This window comes from Abramis brama (assembly GCF_963993115.1).
Source record: "Abramis brama genome assembly, chromosome: 4".
NCBI classification, from domain to species: Eukaryota; Metazoa; Chordata; class Actinopteri; order Cypriniformes; family Leuciscidae; genus Abramis; species Abramis brama.
The window spans coordinates 43,963,788-43,981,200 of NC_139966.1; the positions used below are offsets into that span (position 1 = coordinate 43,963,788).

Consider the following 17,413-nt stretch of genomic DNA (forward strand, 5'->3'; position numbering starts at 1 on the left):
CCGTCTGGTAAGTAACAACGTTGGTTCAGGCATGAGACGGAAGGAGAGATAAGATTCAGAGTTTACTAGCCTCAGGGCGTGAATGTTAACAGGAAACAGCAGCACTTTTGTGGCCAGTCTGCGTAACAATCAGCCCACAGAATGAGAGACGAAACGTTCCCCTGGGTATTAGAGAGTGCTCAGTGCGACAGCTACCTGATGAGCCCAGCAGTGAAGGGACGTGGGTTGCTGAACATGGCTTGGTGGCCAGGGACGGCACTCCATCCTCTCTTGAGCAAACACAAAGGCATGTTTTCTCAGCACACTGCAGTCACTTTCTCCTGTCACTCAAACAGTCCCCTCGGATCCCTGATTGTCTCCAGGTGAGTGTTCAAGTGTGACTGGGCAGTAGTGGTTTCACACCCTTAATCCTTAAATCAAATCTAAGCAGGATCAGAGCAATAACATTTCTGTGTTGAGATTAGATTTGAAAGCTAAAGTAAAAGGGATGCTCTGGGTTAAATTCAACTTGACCTCTATATGTGGCATGCTGTCAATTATCAGAGAAAAGTATTTTGTTTTGTTAAAATTCAGTTTGTGAAAATGAAAACATATATGACACAAAATGTGTTGACAGAAATCCACTTACAGTGGATATCCATGGGGCAATACGGTGTATGTTGTCCCATATACCTCTATTATTACTATTTTTTACTGTGAATAGTTTCCTTTTACACACTGATGGATGAGTCAAAATGAATTTCTGTGGTAATAGAGCCAATTTTGTATTTAATTTGTAACATTTAATAGATGGATGGACGGACGGACGGATGGATGGATGGAACAACTAGATTGTGGATTAATACAGATAAACAACAAAATAGACAGAATATAAAAGTATTGACAGTTTGGTAGATAGAACGCTGCATGATAGACAGACAGATGGATATATAGCCAGACAAAACAATAGAGATAGAACGACAGACCGTGGTAGACCGTGGAATGATAATGACAGATAGAATGAAAGAGACATGAGATTGACAGACAGTTGAAATGGATCTAGTGTGTGTTTGTAATAATCCGATCCAGTAGTTGAATCGTGGTCTCTCCCACGCAAGGCTTCAGACTGTTTGCTTTGACTCTGGTCTGAATGCAAGGGAGCTGTGTCTGTTTATTACAGCTCTGTGATATGATAGGCTGCTTACAGTGACACACCTCCTGAAATGCACAAACACAAAGACATTTGTGTGTACTGTCTAATGGTCTATCCTAGCTTGTCCTCACCGATATATATCACCTTTAGGAAACTCTGATCAAAGACAGACATGCTTATCAATCAACACCTGGTAATTATGTGCTTTGCAACTGTGACATCATGCAACCCCAGTATTCAACAAGCAATGCCCCCTGGTGCACATCAGCCGGTATGGGCCTGGCAATAACCTCGGCATGTAATTTCACCAGCAGAGGGTGACATTTTTCAAGTTCCTTTTAGATGTTTCCCGGGGCAACCTCCTCCTTATTCCCGGATGGGCCCTCCCTTCAGAGGCCTAACCTCTCCTAATCCTCCTCCCCCCGTTTCCGTGGAGACGGCTCAGACGAGCAGGTGACGCATTGACAGGGAGCAGATGGTTCCCCGTGGAGGTAAGCATGGCTAAACAATAACTCCATACTCAACATAGAGCTTTTCTTTCTAAACTCTAGTCTCTCTCCTAAACCACACACACAAACACACACACACACACACACAGACACACATTTGAACTCTCATATAGAGACTTCCTCAAAATATACACACAGCCCCCCCCCCCCTCCCCTCATTTTCACCCAGCTGAAGCCCTCTCCATTCCTTTATAGCAAGCACACACACACCACAACACAACCCTAATCACAAAACCATGATCATACTCACACACAACACTAATACGCTCCCCTTTCATCACAGGCACACTAAAGAAATGCCAGCTTTCTCCATGGCACGCGCATATGAGATGGATGTAGAACACGATGCCGTATAGATGGATTATTATTTAGTAGAAGTACTGATTCTGAAACCACAATCAGGTTCTGAGTAAAGAGATGTGGAGAACATTGAGATGTTTGGCTGATTTATTAAATTAATTTGAGAGAGTTGTGTAAAAAAGACACAAGAGAGGATTTTTGTTTTTGTTTGATACAGTCTAATATTTTTTTCTATTTCAAAAGAAAAGAAAATAGTGTAACTTTTTATAATATAATAACATTATAATATACATTAATTTTAATTTATATAATTATATAAATTATTATTTGTATAATATATATATGTGTGTGTGTGTGTGTGTATTAAACAAACTTTATATACATGCTTTAAGAATAGAATCAATACATTTTTCAATTCTTAAGAAAAAAGGAGGTGAGATCTTATAATAAACAGTGCAAAATAACTTATACCTATTAACTTAATCCTATTGTGATTATTGATAGTATGTATTTATGTCATGACCTTGTTTTATATGAACTTTAAATTCAGAGGTACACGGTTTATGAATGAATTTGTTGACTTATAATATTCATTCTTCACCACTAGAGTAGTGATGAGAAGAGTCACCAAATGAATAAGTGTGAAGTCTCTTTGGTGAACTGAATCAGATTTCATTATTCCCTCTTTTCCAGTGTTATTATTGTTAACTAAAACTTAAACTATTAAAAATCTATTTTGTTCATTGAAATACAGCTAAAATAAAATAACAAATCAATAAAAAATATTAGATGAAAACTTAAGTTTAAGAATCAATTATTTTTGGGATTGACTCTCAGCCCTAATTAACAAGATATAATAGTAAATTAAATTCTCTGTGAAACAGCTTGACGAGCGCAACTTTCTGTTGAATCCAAAAAACTATATGTCTACAGGCAACTAATTACCTATAAGTAACCTATAGGAGTTACCTTCTTTCAGTGCAGTGCATAATGTGCGTGATCCTCAGGCCAAACGTATATTTTGGGGGCTGGGAAATGCTGTATATGTGTATGTGAGTGTGTACAGCGGGGTTGGGAGGGATTATTATGGAGATCAGCTAATGCATGTTGAACATTGCATTCTGGTTTTAAGTGACTAGTGTGGAAAGCACAGCACAATGCACAACCTCTAACTTTTTTTTCTACTTTCTCTCTCCCTCTTTAAAAGCCACACTTTCTACCAAAGCACCTGGAGATCACAAAAAAGAGGATGAGAGACCCCCCCACCCCAACCCTCCCAATTCACACACATCAACCAACTCCACACTGCGTCTACCTATCAATACAGTGAGTGTGGACCGCGGGACGCTGTTCGGGGTGGGCTACGCAGAGCCTGAGGCTTTGCCATACAGCCTCACAGCCAGGAGCCATTGAAGTGCTCTGCCTCCATAATGGAGTCACTAATAGGTGCCCATTCAGCAAGGAAAGTGTTTTCTGAAAAAAAAAGAAGGGGAGCGAATGAGCGAAAGAGAGAAAAGAAAGTTTTAGGGGAAGCGGCAATCACTATGTACGCTGCCTTGAGTATGTACAATTTATTCAGGCCTCCTCCCACAAAAGCCCCATCCCACAATTTTTTTTTCTTCTTCTTTTCACTGTTTAGGAGAGTAAGGGGGGAAAGAGGAGAATAACAAATCACTACTGAAAGGGCTTTATAGAGAGTTTGGAGTTCTCTTTTCTTCTTTACTTGTAGATGGGGTGAATAGTCTGTCCAGGAGTGAGTACAGGCCCGAGTCCAGATATTGTTTGGATGTTCGCAGTTTCTCGCCTCTGTACGCTCTCTCAATTAGCTGCGCCTCTCAGTCATACATGCGCTCACAAATCTGTAAACACTCAATAACACGGCTAACATCTCTTTTCAGATGTTTAATGCATATATTTGATCAGTTTTTGTCATTTTTGCAAGCTAAATGCTTTTAAACAATGTTTTCATGTAGCCTGCATGCTAATAGCGACCTAGCCTTCCTTTACATTCTCAGAAACAGTGGTTTTCCACTTTTTTAAAATTCTGTTTCTAGTTTGTTAAAAGCATAATTAACCGAAAAATTATAATTCAGCCATCATTTACTCACCCTCATGTCGTTTCAACACTGTATTACTTTTTTTCAGAACATTAAAGAAGATATTTTGATATTATAGATATTAAATTGTTCAAAATATGTTCTTATGAGTTCTGCTGAAGAAAGAAAGTCATACAGGTGTGGAATAACATGATGACAGATTTTGGGTGAACTGTCCCTTTTAATTGAATATTTCTGGTTCAGCTGAAGGATAAAATTGATTTTGAAAGTTGTGGCTGGCTGTCAGTATTGAATATGAATGTAGATTTTGCCCATTTTTTTCACCTTTGACTTGAATCCTAGCAACAACAACAACAAAAAGAACAAAAAAAAGTATTGTAGTAATTAAATATTAGCTTGGTCATCACCGTATGATGCCCCAGAAGAATCCTGTCTGGAATCAGTTTCGGGAGGTATAATGCGCAAACGCTGCCTGAGAACTCATTGGCTTTAGGGCAGAGAGGCAACAACCTAATCTTCCATAATCTTTGTTAATCAAGATGTTATTGGACCAGGGTCCAATATTCCTATAATGGCACATTATGGGCTCAGAGAGCAGAGGTCGAGATATTTGCCACAACCATTTTTCCCAAGCAACATCGCTCAGTGGGGTGGAAGTAACTCCACTAATATAGTGTCGCAAGGACCATATTGTGAAGAGGGAATGTTAATGCAGAGATGCAGGGAGGCCTTATTGTACTGCATGTGTCTGTTCTGGTTTGACAGATTGATGGAATGGGTGTATAACGGCCCAGTGTGGGCTCTCAGGCTGAGATGAAGTTTAGGACTAGAGTGAGTTAGTCCCACAGGGGGTTCGGGTGTCCTGCTGAGATGGGATAAGACCAGAACCACCAGCTTTTGTCCCACAGCTTTTAAGCTAACAATACCTGGCAGAATAGCTATCTTATTCACTAAGACATTGACTTAGGCTTTCATATGAATCTAGGATGCATATTTCAAAGTCTTTCATGCACATTCCAGGATTGGTTTAATTTAGGTTCAAAGCTTGATAACACTTATCACTGATTCGTTTTCCTATTTCATACTTAGATTCGTTAGGTTATTTCTCTACAAATGAAGGGCAACAACTGTATTACTCTGAGCCATTAGATATCTAGAAGTTGCTTTTCTCTCTTTACCATTTTTCTGACAAAGCATTTTTCTGCCAGTGTCTTAGCAACTGACTTTGTTGCATCTGGATCACGCTATATGTCTTGCAACAATCTTGTACCGATTTTTAAAACAGGATCACACTTTCTAAGAATCACACATCTGTCCTGATACCATGATGAAGAAATTTACATTTGAGAAAAAAAGTACTCCAAATCAAACAAAAACATTATTAAGGAAATGTCTATTAAGGAAATATCTTTTAGCATGGTGATTTATTTGTAAAAAAATAAATAAAAAAATACATACCTAGAATTAAGAAAAAAATTAGGATGTGTATTCATTGGGTGCAATGAATATATATTAATTTCACTTATTTAAACGTATATTTAAACTTTAAATGGCACCAACATGAATACAAAGTGTAACTTTTTTTATTTATTTGTCTTTAATCAAAATTTTTAAAATACTTTTCCTTTTATTTATCATGGACATAACTTAGGTCACTGACTTTCATTCTAATTGTTTTCCTGGTGATTTTTCTCTTTCTTGTAAGCAACCAAAAACAGAAAAGTTTATATGTTTGCATATACTGTTGACATTTCTAGTATGTCACCAGGGCAACAAGCTCACATTTGGTTAATATTTCCCCTGATTTTTTGTCTCTAGCTAAAGAGTGAACGAGCATAAGACAACTTCAATCCTCACAATCCTCTCACACTAATGAGATATGATTAAAACGGCAGATAGACAGCAGTCCCACTAACATACACGAGGGGAAACACACACTCGCACACATTCCCACTAATGAGCTTTGATTTGTGGTACTGATAGTGTGTGTGGTTTCCTTAAAACGACTCTGTAAATCCTCAGTAATGTAATTAAGCAAGATGGCAGATTTATGCATGCAGCAGGACAGAACCTGATCTTGCCTATTTTTTCCGCACTCTGAAAAGCCCCATGCCTGCCGCTGCTGTCCACTGTTTTGGGCTTGTGGGTGTACATTTCTTAATTTTCGAAAAAAAAGATGACTCACCTGGCTGGTTTAGTATAATCATTAACAGAAGCAATGAGCTCTTGAACCTGTCATTCCAGAGAGCTAGCCCAACATAGCTGCAGGACAACAGAAGCCAAGACAGCTCATTCTGTCCAAATAAACGCCAAGAACTTGGAGCTTGAGTGTAAAAAAGTTCCATTATAGAAAACCTAACATGTTGACAACTGAGGAAGTACCTAAACGGCACATTTACAGCTGGAAACCCCAATCTGTCGGAGGCACTCAACCCTGTATCGGTCACCCTGGGAGACGTGTCAACAGCAAGGCATGGCATCTTAGCTCCAGACCCCAGCTCTGGAGAAATACGGTGAGTCTCCATCACACCAGGGTTTTTCAAAATCCTTTAGCAAGGATAACATTAAGCTCGGCCTGTCAGTGGATCTCTGATCTCTGCTTTAGAAATGAAAAAGCACTTCGAATCGACTCCCTATTGAGAGGATGAGGAAGCAGGGACAAGAGAGAAGACGACAGCAGGCCTGAAATCGGAGCATCTGCCCAGGTTGAATCTTAATGAATGTTAAGCAGGTTAGCTGCTGGGGTGTGGCTGTGCCAGAGGTCAGTGACGGGCACGGCAAACCTCAGCTTTATGCCCCCCCAGAGAGCCTCAGAAATTGGGCAAGGTGCTAACTCCTGCTACTGCTATTGTAGCAGTACCACTAACCATATTGATCTCTGATGCTAGCAGATTAGGGCATAAAGAAGGCTCTGTCCTGACTGTGGGGGTCCGCTTCTGATTCTCTGGTCTCCTTTCGGGGTCACAGGATCTGTGGAGCCCCTCTGACCCCCCGAGTCAATACGTACACACACCATTGGATCTGCAAAGGTGGCGAGGATGGACACTATTAAGCCAGATTGGTTGGACGGTTACATTCATGGCTCATCATAGCTGACCCGGCGAGCGGCAGTGGGCCGTTGGTTTTGTGTATGTGTTTTACACCGGTCTCCTCCATGCTGGGGATCAAGGCCTGCTCCTTTTGTAGAGTATTAATAGGGTTGCAGTTTGGAGACCTCATTGTTTTGGGGGAAAAAGGATTTCCTCGTGTTTGTGGTGCCTTTGTGATTTGATTGATGTTCTGTGTTGTAAGATTGTGTGTGGATGATGTAAGGGTGTGTGTTTGTTGTGTATTAGCTTGGTAATTCTCTTGTTGCGGACGTCTGTGTAATGTGGTTTGTCAGACATTGCTCTATAAGCTTAGACAGTTATCTGCTTATATCAACTCAATTGTGACTGAAATACTTCGCCTTTCTAGGCTAAATGACTATCAATCGGGAATTTGTTGTTGCCGTCACGTTGTTTAGAGTGATGCAGTCTTAACAATATGAATCGAGCGGTATAAAGTCTTCTGAAGAGACACAATCCCTTTACATGATGAACAATGGAGAGACAGAAATCTCTCAGGTGTCATTAAAAATGTCTTCCTCTGTGTTTCGAAAAAACTTCTGTGACTAAAAGATGACGGAATTTTTATTTTTTCAACATCCCAAGGATTGTTGAAGAATCAGTAGCAAAGCTATGCAACAATTTCCTCTCTAGGATAGGGTAAAAATACTCTATTTTCAGTGACAATGTGTTTGTACAGAGCTTTCCATCCTGCACATCACTGCCAATTCTCTGAACTGTGTTGTTTGCACACTGTTGTTCATGTTTAAAATTAATGTGCCCCTATTATGGTTTTTCGAATGTTCCCTTTCATGAAGTGTGTAATAGCTGTGTGTAAATGTAATCGTTCTGCAAAATTGTAAGTCGAAAGTGCACGATAAATAAAGTTATTGTCTCCCAAAAGAAAAAATCGTCTCTGAACCGCCTAAACGAGTCGTTTGTAATTCGAATCCCACTGCGTAACGGTTCTACGCCACTAGAAGATACATTTGCATAATGCCGGCGACGTATGTTGTACATTGCCCGTGAACAACTTGTCCCGTCTTCAAACACGTAATTTTACTGATGACTGCTTTTAAAATCGTTGCTCTGGAAAGATGGGTCAGTATATTTGGACCAACTTGCTCCTTAGGATCACAAGAATCTAAGTATGATTAATTACTGATGTATATATTTTTTACCAGGTGTTCAAAATACGTAGTTTTATGTTTTATATTGTGTACGTTTCTGGCTATCTCACGTTATTACTGTCTTACTGAAATAGTTCTGCAAAGCAGCTGTGGGTCACACTATTACCTAAAACTGTGTCTATTAATGCAGATTGTCTGTCATTCTTACTACTTTGAGTAAAGATAAAGGATGGAGCAAGAAATAAACTAATAGGGGCACTTTAATATTTTCATAATGTGCCCTGTATTAATGTTTCCTGCCCTGCTGTTCAGAAATTGCATCAAGAGCTAGTCAAATCAAACTGCTAGTCAAATTGATCAGATTGGGAAATCTGTCTCGCTTCCCAGCCTCTTTTTCCACAACAACCGTAGGTCCTCCATCTCAACTCACTGTTCATCTCTCAGCAACAGCACATTTTTAGAAATAAAAGTGTAAAAATGTGTAAACATGCTACCCTTAGGGGTACAACAGCTTGCCACTTGGGAAGTATCCTTAAAAGGAGCATATTTCCCAGCGATGAAGTAATCCTTTAATGTATTTCTATGAACCTTTTAGGGGTAAATACAAGTAGGTACATAGTTGTCCCTTTCATGCTACTACCCAAGTGACAAGCTGATGAAACAAAATAACCAAAGCAGAGTGATCATCTTGTACCCGACTCATCGCTTCAATGATCGTCCATAAACATGAATTAAATCTTATGTAAGACAGTTTGTAATAATTGGAAAATATGCAAGATGTTTGCAGACAGATGCACAAGCCAAGGAAGGAGAAGAAAGGACCACTTTGCTTATTAGTGCATCAAGTAATTTGATCTTCCTTCTTCCACCTACTTGTTATTGACAAGCTTCACATTTCCTGTGTCCCTGGACTAGTGGAGGAGCATTTCCTGTCTGGCCTCAGTCTGTGATGCAATGGTAAACAGCCTCCCTGACAGGAAAAGCCCAAAGGACAGGGGCTCTGCTGCGCCCCTGAGACACTGAGGCAATGGAAAGCCCATCTGCCTGGAATTGGCCTAATCTCATCTGGTGAATTGGACGATGGGATACAAAAAACACCAATCATGCCTGTCCAATTTCATTACAGATCTCAATGATGAGAAGTTCAGAGAGGAGATCAGAATGGTGTGGGCTGACTCCCTCTGTACAGACCTGCTTATGTTTGCTCGAGAGCTCTGATTGAAATAAGACCATCACCCTGTGACCTCTAAGGCAGGGTGTTGGATTACGACATGAATATGACATCTAATCAAGGCTGTTGTTCACCCAAGCTGCCCTGATGTTTAAACGCAGTCTGTGGTGTTGTGACTTTTAATGAGTCTTACGGTCTCATTAGATCTGCTGGTCTTGTCCGTCCCTTTGCCAATCTGTGAAGACTAAATATTACTGTTTTTATTCACAACAGCACAAGCACTATTTCCTTCTGGTTCCTATTGTCCTCTGTGTCTCCCAAATCTCTGTGCTCTTCTAACTTTGGATCACCCATATGGATCCAAACATACTTGAATTCAGTTTAAAGGTGTAATTAGGGAGAAGGCAGGTTATTGTGCTCTAAGAGGCCGCAATTCAGCTACGGGATTTAGTCATTGTGCAGCGTCCAGCAGTCGATTAAGTGAAGAGCATAATTATCTGTAAGAGACATTAAGTACTGTCTGCAGTAATGTACAGAGGCAGGCAAAAGAGTAATTTCCAACTCTATGACACCGTTTTGATTCACAGCTCTGGTCACTTTGGTTTTAATAAGTAATTCAAATGCTAGAAAGATAGTATGACCAATAATTGGAAGTGTAAAAATGCATCAATCTTATAATAGAAATATGTTACAGAGGTCATCACAGATGCACTTTTGCAACAGCACATAGGCCCTATTTGATTCGTTATTCATAATCAGAGATGGCAAAAGTACTCACTTCTCGTACTCAAGTAGAAGTACAGATACTTGTGTTAATAAAAATACTCTGGTAAAAGTAGAAGTACTGATTTAACTTCTTTACTCAAGTAAAAGTAACAAAGTACAGGCTTGGAAATTTACTTAAAGTATAAAAGTAAAAGTAGCCTTGTGAATGATAACCATTTTTTTTATGCAAAGCTACCTGGACCACACACATGTTACTAGAGTGCAAGCTGAGAAACTTAAGTGGGTTTGGAAAAAAGGTTCTTTATATGCCATTGCCTACATTTTAAATGGATGTCTGCTAATAGGCCTAAAACATTGCATAGCCCTATATATGATTATTGTGACAGAGACTGGGACTCCGGGTTAATGAGATTCTGACTGAGTAGCAAGATATGAATTAAATTGTGATTTCAATTGTGATTCTGTGAGAATTTACAGACCCAGTTTCTCTTTTTTAAACTTCCCCTTAACATTTAAAGGAATCTACATGTAGGCTATGTAATAATTTTTCCGCGAATGAATGCCGCCGAATCTGTGGAGTCGTCTTGTAGTGATGGAGGGTCAAGTGCAACGTATATTCCCATTCAATTGACAGTTCGCAAAGACCGGTTTGCGAACGGTCTCAAACCATTCCCTTTAGTTACTGTTGCTATGTCCGACAAGTGACGCTGCTCTCACGCCACACCATGTTCTCACGCAGTGAAAAATACATCGCGGAGCAGAGAAGACACTGACAAGGTGCTGACAGACAGAACAGACCAGGCTATTTTTTATATGAAACAAATTCTCACCTTTCAAATTTGGTCATTTTTTAAAGAAATTTAAACAATAAATACCATTTGATGGCTCTTTAATGTGTCGTGACAGAGCCTTAGTTAAAGCTGCTCGTGAACGATCATCTCTTCCTTCTAGTTAATTTATAGCATCAAATAAACATGAATGAACATAAGAGGGAAAGATGTTTTTACGCGAAAAGACGTCGGTACACTTGGTTTTTCAAGTTTAAATCCTCCAATGTTAATCTACTAACTCTCCTGACTGCTTTGTCGGACAAAATGGCGTATTATGATTGGTAAGATCGCCTGTCAATCAAACTCCCTGCGAAGGGTTGATGACGCAAAAATAATAACGACTCCACTGAAATTATTTGAAACTAAAGTAATGAGCCAATTTTTTAAAATGTAAGGAGTAGAAAGTACCGATATTCATGTTAAAATGTAAGGAGTAACACCGTGTCCTAACTACACGCGACGCGATAAAATTCCAGCGACGCCTGGTTAGGACAAAAACCCTGATTAACATGGAAAAGATACCTTTTATCGCGTGTCGCGGCGTCGCGTCGCGTGTAGTTAGGACACGGTGAAAAAGTAAAAAGTCGACACAAAAATAAATAGTAAAGTAAAAATATCTGAAAAATCTACTTGAGTAGCCTACACTAACGAAGTATTTGTACTTCGTTACTTCCCATCTCTGTTCATAATTATGTGTATCCATTTGGCTGTTGTTTTTTATTTTAACAAATTGCTATCTATTATGTTTTCTGGGATAATTGTAGTAGTTCATCACATTAATTAATTACTTTAATTCTATGACATAATTCTCTGCATAACTTTAAGATGGTAATTTTTATCTTTTTGTATAAAATTATGAATCAGTCCAAAATAATTGGATCGAATCGTCAGATTTCACAACGAACCGCTTTCAAAAGAGGAAAGACCATGAATTAATCAAATTGTTGTTGGATAAAAAATTGCATCTCTACTAATAATATGTATCCTAAAGCTTAAATGGAACTAGCCTTTTGTTAAAATCTGTGTGGTGGTCAGGTGTGCAGGCCACAGGCTTTGAATGTGGCTGTTTCATTTAAAAAAGATCCTAAACAAAACTTTAAAACGGTCCCATCCTGAAGCTTTTAGAGAACAATGCCGCAACTTGTCAATAGTGATTTTCCTAATGCTCCTCAATGGACAGGTTCAAGCAGGCGTTCAATATTTTTCTTTTGGTCCCACCCACAGGTGGGCTGGTGGCTTCAGATTGCACAATTCCCTGCCCCAGTGTGTGACCACTGTGAAAGAGAGGAAAAACCACCAGGCTGCCAGGCTGGAGCTGACTCAGAAGCTCTGGCATCTGCCACAGTAAGACTGATGACCTTAGAGGAGCGAGATACGTGACCTCAGTGAACAGGGACAGGGATAGACAGAGGGATGGTGATGGATGAGTCTCTGCTGGAGCCCTGGGCCACAGGTCAGATAGATGAGAGTGTCCAAGAGTGAGTGAAAAGAAAAAGAGAGCTGAGCGATGGAGCTGAGACCCCCACAGGCTAGTTGTATCGCAGCTAAAGGCTAAGATAGCTGATGAGAGCTTGATGAACTCTTCAGAAAGGCTGGTGCAGTGGTGGGTATTCACCATTGAGATGCATCACAGCTCTCAGGCAAAGACAGAGGTTCAATTGACATTCTGAGAAGGAGGTCTATGAATCAGTGTGTGCGTGTGTGTGTGTGTGTGTGTGTGTGTGTGTGTGTGTGTGTGTGTGTGTGTGTGTGTGTGTGTGTGTGGTGTGTTCATGTTAATTTAGCCAGTGTCTGAGGAGCTTAAGAAACATTGAAGATCATTTCGACAAATGTGTCCCAACATCATCTTTTTTTTCTTCTTCATTTTTTAATGCTTGCCTGTGTAAAACTGTCTGCTACAATGCTAGGGTGTTGTAGATGGTTGTCAGGGTGTTGCTAAGCAAGGTGTTTGGATGGGTTTTTAGCATGTTGCTACAGTAAGCTGTTGCTAGAATGTTCTGGATGGTTATTCCTTGCTGGCCCAAAAGAGCCAATGCATTTTTCTTTCATTTCATTGTCAGACAGGTGGAAATCAAAGTCTGATCACTAAAACACAGGTTTTCAAACTGCATGGGGATGCAAGAGGGTGTTAGAGGGTCCGTGCAGAATTTGAGAAAATTTGAAAAAAGATTTACTTTTTAATACATAAAAAGATGTATTTTTAGGCCTGACAAAGTTAAGATGTCAACTTAAGATTTTAATTTATTATGTTTAACTGTATATTATTTTTTTTAAAACAACAAATAGGCTACATTTGTTTAATTGAGAATGCTTATTTTCAGGTTCATATTTAACAGTGACAATAAAAAAAACGAATTATTTAATTATTTATTTAACATCACATTATTCAAAAGTTTGGGGTCAGGAATAAAAATAAAAATAAAAAAAAATAGACTTTTATTCAACAAGGACACAATAAATTGATCAAAATTGACCTTCTTATTGTTACATAATATTTCTAAATAAATGCTGTTCTTTTGAAGTTTTGGTCAAATAAATGCAGTCTTGATGAGCATAAGAGACTTTCAAAAACTTTAAAGAATCTTACTGACCCCAAACATTTGAATGGTATATATACCTGGCATCTGAAAGTAAAAGCCACAAAGCTTGATTTAGGATTTAGGTCCATAGCACAAATGATGCAGGATGAGTTATATGCCCAGAACAACGCCATAACCCGAAGTATAATTAATAATAGAACCATGTTTGTCTCAGCAAACATACCAAATTACTGTCAATATCAGTCCTATCTAAACCTGTTTTCTGTCCCCCAGGCACCATCATATTACTTCTGCTTTGTGAGACAAGCCGTCCTGTGGAACAGAGGACAGCATCATACGGTGAGTACTTGTTTCAGGACACCAGTAGACACGAGACTGACACGAGTAATTACACTTCATCAAGGCACAATTCCAATTGATTTAGCATGCCGCACATTGACATTATCAAATAAGGCATGACTAATATTCAAATCTGACTCTTATAAACAAACACTATCGCTTGGAAACACATACGCACTGATGGCCTGTGCCCATCAACCTCACTGTCTCCGTCTTTAAGAGGCCAGAGACTGTGAATGTGCCACAGGCAACAGAGAGGTTTCCATGGGGACAGCGAGTTGTGTGGGCTGGCTTCCTGTCTTGGCCTCTGGTTAAACAAACAAGAAAAAAAAGAGACAAAGATCCACCAGCCTCTTACTGACTAATTTACATCTTTAAATCGTACCGCTTCACACAATCAGCCAAAGCCCACAAGTATGAATAAACACTTATGCTTTGCTAAACACAAAAACGCATACCCACGTTGGCACACACACATTTTCTGCCCTCTGGATCACCTCGGTATATGCTATAAAACACTCAGTATTCAAACCCTCTGAACTTTACGGGGCCGTCCCAGTCCAAACATCTATTGAGAGCAAGAGACGATTAACCCACCCATTGGCTTCATACCTCACGGTCTCCATGGACATTGTCGCCACTGAGACGACATCACGAGTGCCGTCAGCGACCTGAATACTGTACGCCCAAACGATGACACATGCACAGGTGGGCAAACACACTCATGGGCCCGCCTCGCTCAGCAGACAAACACTGCTGTTTACACTGTAATTTATGCTTTGGTTTGGGTTGCATTCTGTTCGGTATGACGTCCTTTTTTAACGGCGAGTGGAGCTGGTCTTTCATTTTTGTGTTCATAAGAAAGAGGGTGGCCACAGGAAGGCAAGCGGCATTCAAACTATACAGGCATCCGATGGGGAGACAATGGCATGTCTGTGTTAGCACTCAATAAGAGGCTAAATTCTGACTCTGGATCAGTGAGACATATTGTTTGGAGTTGAAAGTTGATTTTTTTTTATGTTCAAATACTTTTACTATTTCAGCTTAATAAGCAAAAATAATGCCTTGTAGCATTTAAACTATTATTTTTAATTTTTTTTATTTAGACAAAATATTATAGAATTCTATAATATCAGGCATAACATGACATTAAGTATTGGCTTAATCTGTATTGACCTGAATTTTAATAGAGGTGCATCTCTAAATTGATGGCTTTGGAAAGAGAAGAAAAAAGAAAAAGAAAAAAAAGTTAGAATAATGTTATGTGTAGTGCAGGGACTAGTGTTCAAATTCTGACCTAATAATATACACTAAAAGTTTGGGTTTGGTAAGAATTTTTAAATGTTTTTTATTTTTTATTTTTATAAAGAAGTCTCTTATGCTCACCAAGGCTGTATTTATTTAATACAAAATTAGATTTTTAAAATATATATTTATAAAACGGATAGTTCCAGTCCTTGATTCTGATTGGTTGAGCCGCGTTCTAAGCCGTTGTAAATTACTCAACAAACATACACCTGTGACAGCATTAGTATTACTGCACAACTGCCATTTGTGATTGCTTAGCAACCTCTTTGGAACTACATTGCTTGGCGGAGGAATAAATGTGTTATAACGTTATATTTTTTGTTGCTGGTGTTTATTTTATGAATAAATAAAATAACTTTACTCCACTCCGCGTCGTGACTAAACAACGCCCCTTAGCTGTTCTAAATCCACTGTAAAACACGGCTTCGCGGGGCTTATTGCTAAAATATATATTCCTGTGTTGGCAAAGCTGAATTTTCAGCATCATCACTCCAGTCTTCAGTGTCACATGATCCTTCAGAAATCATTCTAATATGATGATTTGCTCCTCAAGAAACATTTCTTACTATTATCAATATTGAAACCAGTTGCTGCTTAATATTTTTGTGGAAACCGTGATACATTTTTACATCAGGATTCTTTGATGAATAGAAAGTCAAAAAGAACAGCATTCATTTGAAATAGAAATCTTTTGTAACACTGTAAATGCCTTGACTGTCTCGTTCGATCCGTTTAATGCATCCCTGCTGCATAATCATTAAAATCTTATTGACCACAAACTTTTGAACAGTAGCTTTGAATAATCAAAGCTAAATTGCAATTCACAGCCAGTGATCAACATGAGCATTTGACATTTGATATTTTGATACTAAATCCGGCTATTTTCCTCTGAGACAAAGAAATATAAGTTGAGACATGAGGGTGAGTAAATTATGACTACATTTTTATTTTACATGCAAATGCTATGCGGAAGGTACGACTTGATTGGACTCACTAAATGTAGTCATATCCATATCCATATAGGCCTATATCCTTTATGAACATTCACGGTTGCTTGGTCTCTATTCTGCGGGATGGGGAAAGCAGTTTTGGACGGGGCAAAAAGTTTAAAAGAGAAGGTGAAGGGGTGAAGAGAAATAGAGGAGATTGAAAAAGTAGCCTCATTGTCTGCCGGGACAGAAAGTAGAAAGTTGCTCAGAATGCTAAGCTGCATCTGAGCCTGGCTTCTGACACGAGCGGCTAATCAGATTTGGTCCTCCCAATCCTAGAGTCTCCACAATGCTTCCCACTGTCATCTCTTCCCCTCCTCTCCTCTGCTCCTCTCTTCCTCATCCCCCCGTCCCAGAGCAAAGCTAATTACGGCGCAGGCAGAAACACAAATCTGGTTGATTGAAAAAGTCACTCTTTTTCAGCAGGGTTTAACCTTGTTAGTGCTAAGCCTGGCTTTCTTAGACGTCAGGCCTTTTTGAGAGGAATCCTCTGTTCCCCTGCAGACAGAGGCACAGAGACACACTTCTGTTTGGCCCCCAATCGCCATGCCTCCCCCCGGCGGAGGGTTCACACAGAGGCAGTGCTATTAAGTGTGCGTGTGTGTGTGTGTACGTGTGTTTGTGAAGGGACTGAGGAGTGTATGCAGGCCTCTTCTTGGCGCGGGCCATCTGGGACTCTGGTTTACAGACTCCCTGCATTCACGAGCGTGCGCTTGCCCATCTCCGTCAGAGGGCCGTCCGGCATGAACACACAAGGTTAATGACATTAGTACAGGCGGTTGTGCATGTGTGTGTCGCAGTGCGGGCCGCCTGACGCCAGGGGGTCATGTAATTTCCTGTAGGCCTCTGAAGAGCCCACACACTGGGGCAGAGGACCCTCAGGCCCGACATGGGGCTACAAACACCATTACAAGGTCAAAGACACTCAGCGTTTAATATACAATGCCACTTTCAGAGGACTCTAAACAGCTTCTGCAAGTAAATGCTTCGCTTTCATAAACGTTGGCGTCGGAGATGATGCACACTAACCTGACAGTTTGTTTTGGGGATGTTGAGGGATGTGTGCAAGTCTAATAAGGCCCAATTTTTTCAAAGAGTGTTTCAAAAGTAAAAAAAAGCCCAAAGTTCACTAGATATGCATGGCTTCAATGTAACACTGCATTTCTGTTCAGTTTATCATATGCCAGGCCAAATTCACACACAATTTGCACCTCATTTCAACAAGCCACACAGTTTGAGGTAGAACAGTGTGAGACGAGTTACATGCAAAAGTTTAATGCTTTGGGAAAACAATTG

General features: G+C 39.7%; 1 long non-coding RNA gene across 1 annotated transcript; it reads left to right on the top strand.

The window, feature by feature from the left end:
* Positions 1 to 227: 227 nt before the first annotated feature.
* LOC311080513 lies at positions 228 to 4,860 on the top strand. The gene is made up of 3 exons (XR_014605625.1): positions 228 to 362; positions 1,475 to 1,623; positions 3,149 to 4,860. It is a non-coding gene; the product is annotated as an uncharacterized lncRNA (long non-coding RNA).
* The last annotated feature ends 12,553 nt before the right edge of the window (positions 4,861 to 17,413 follow it).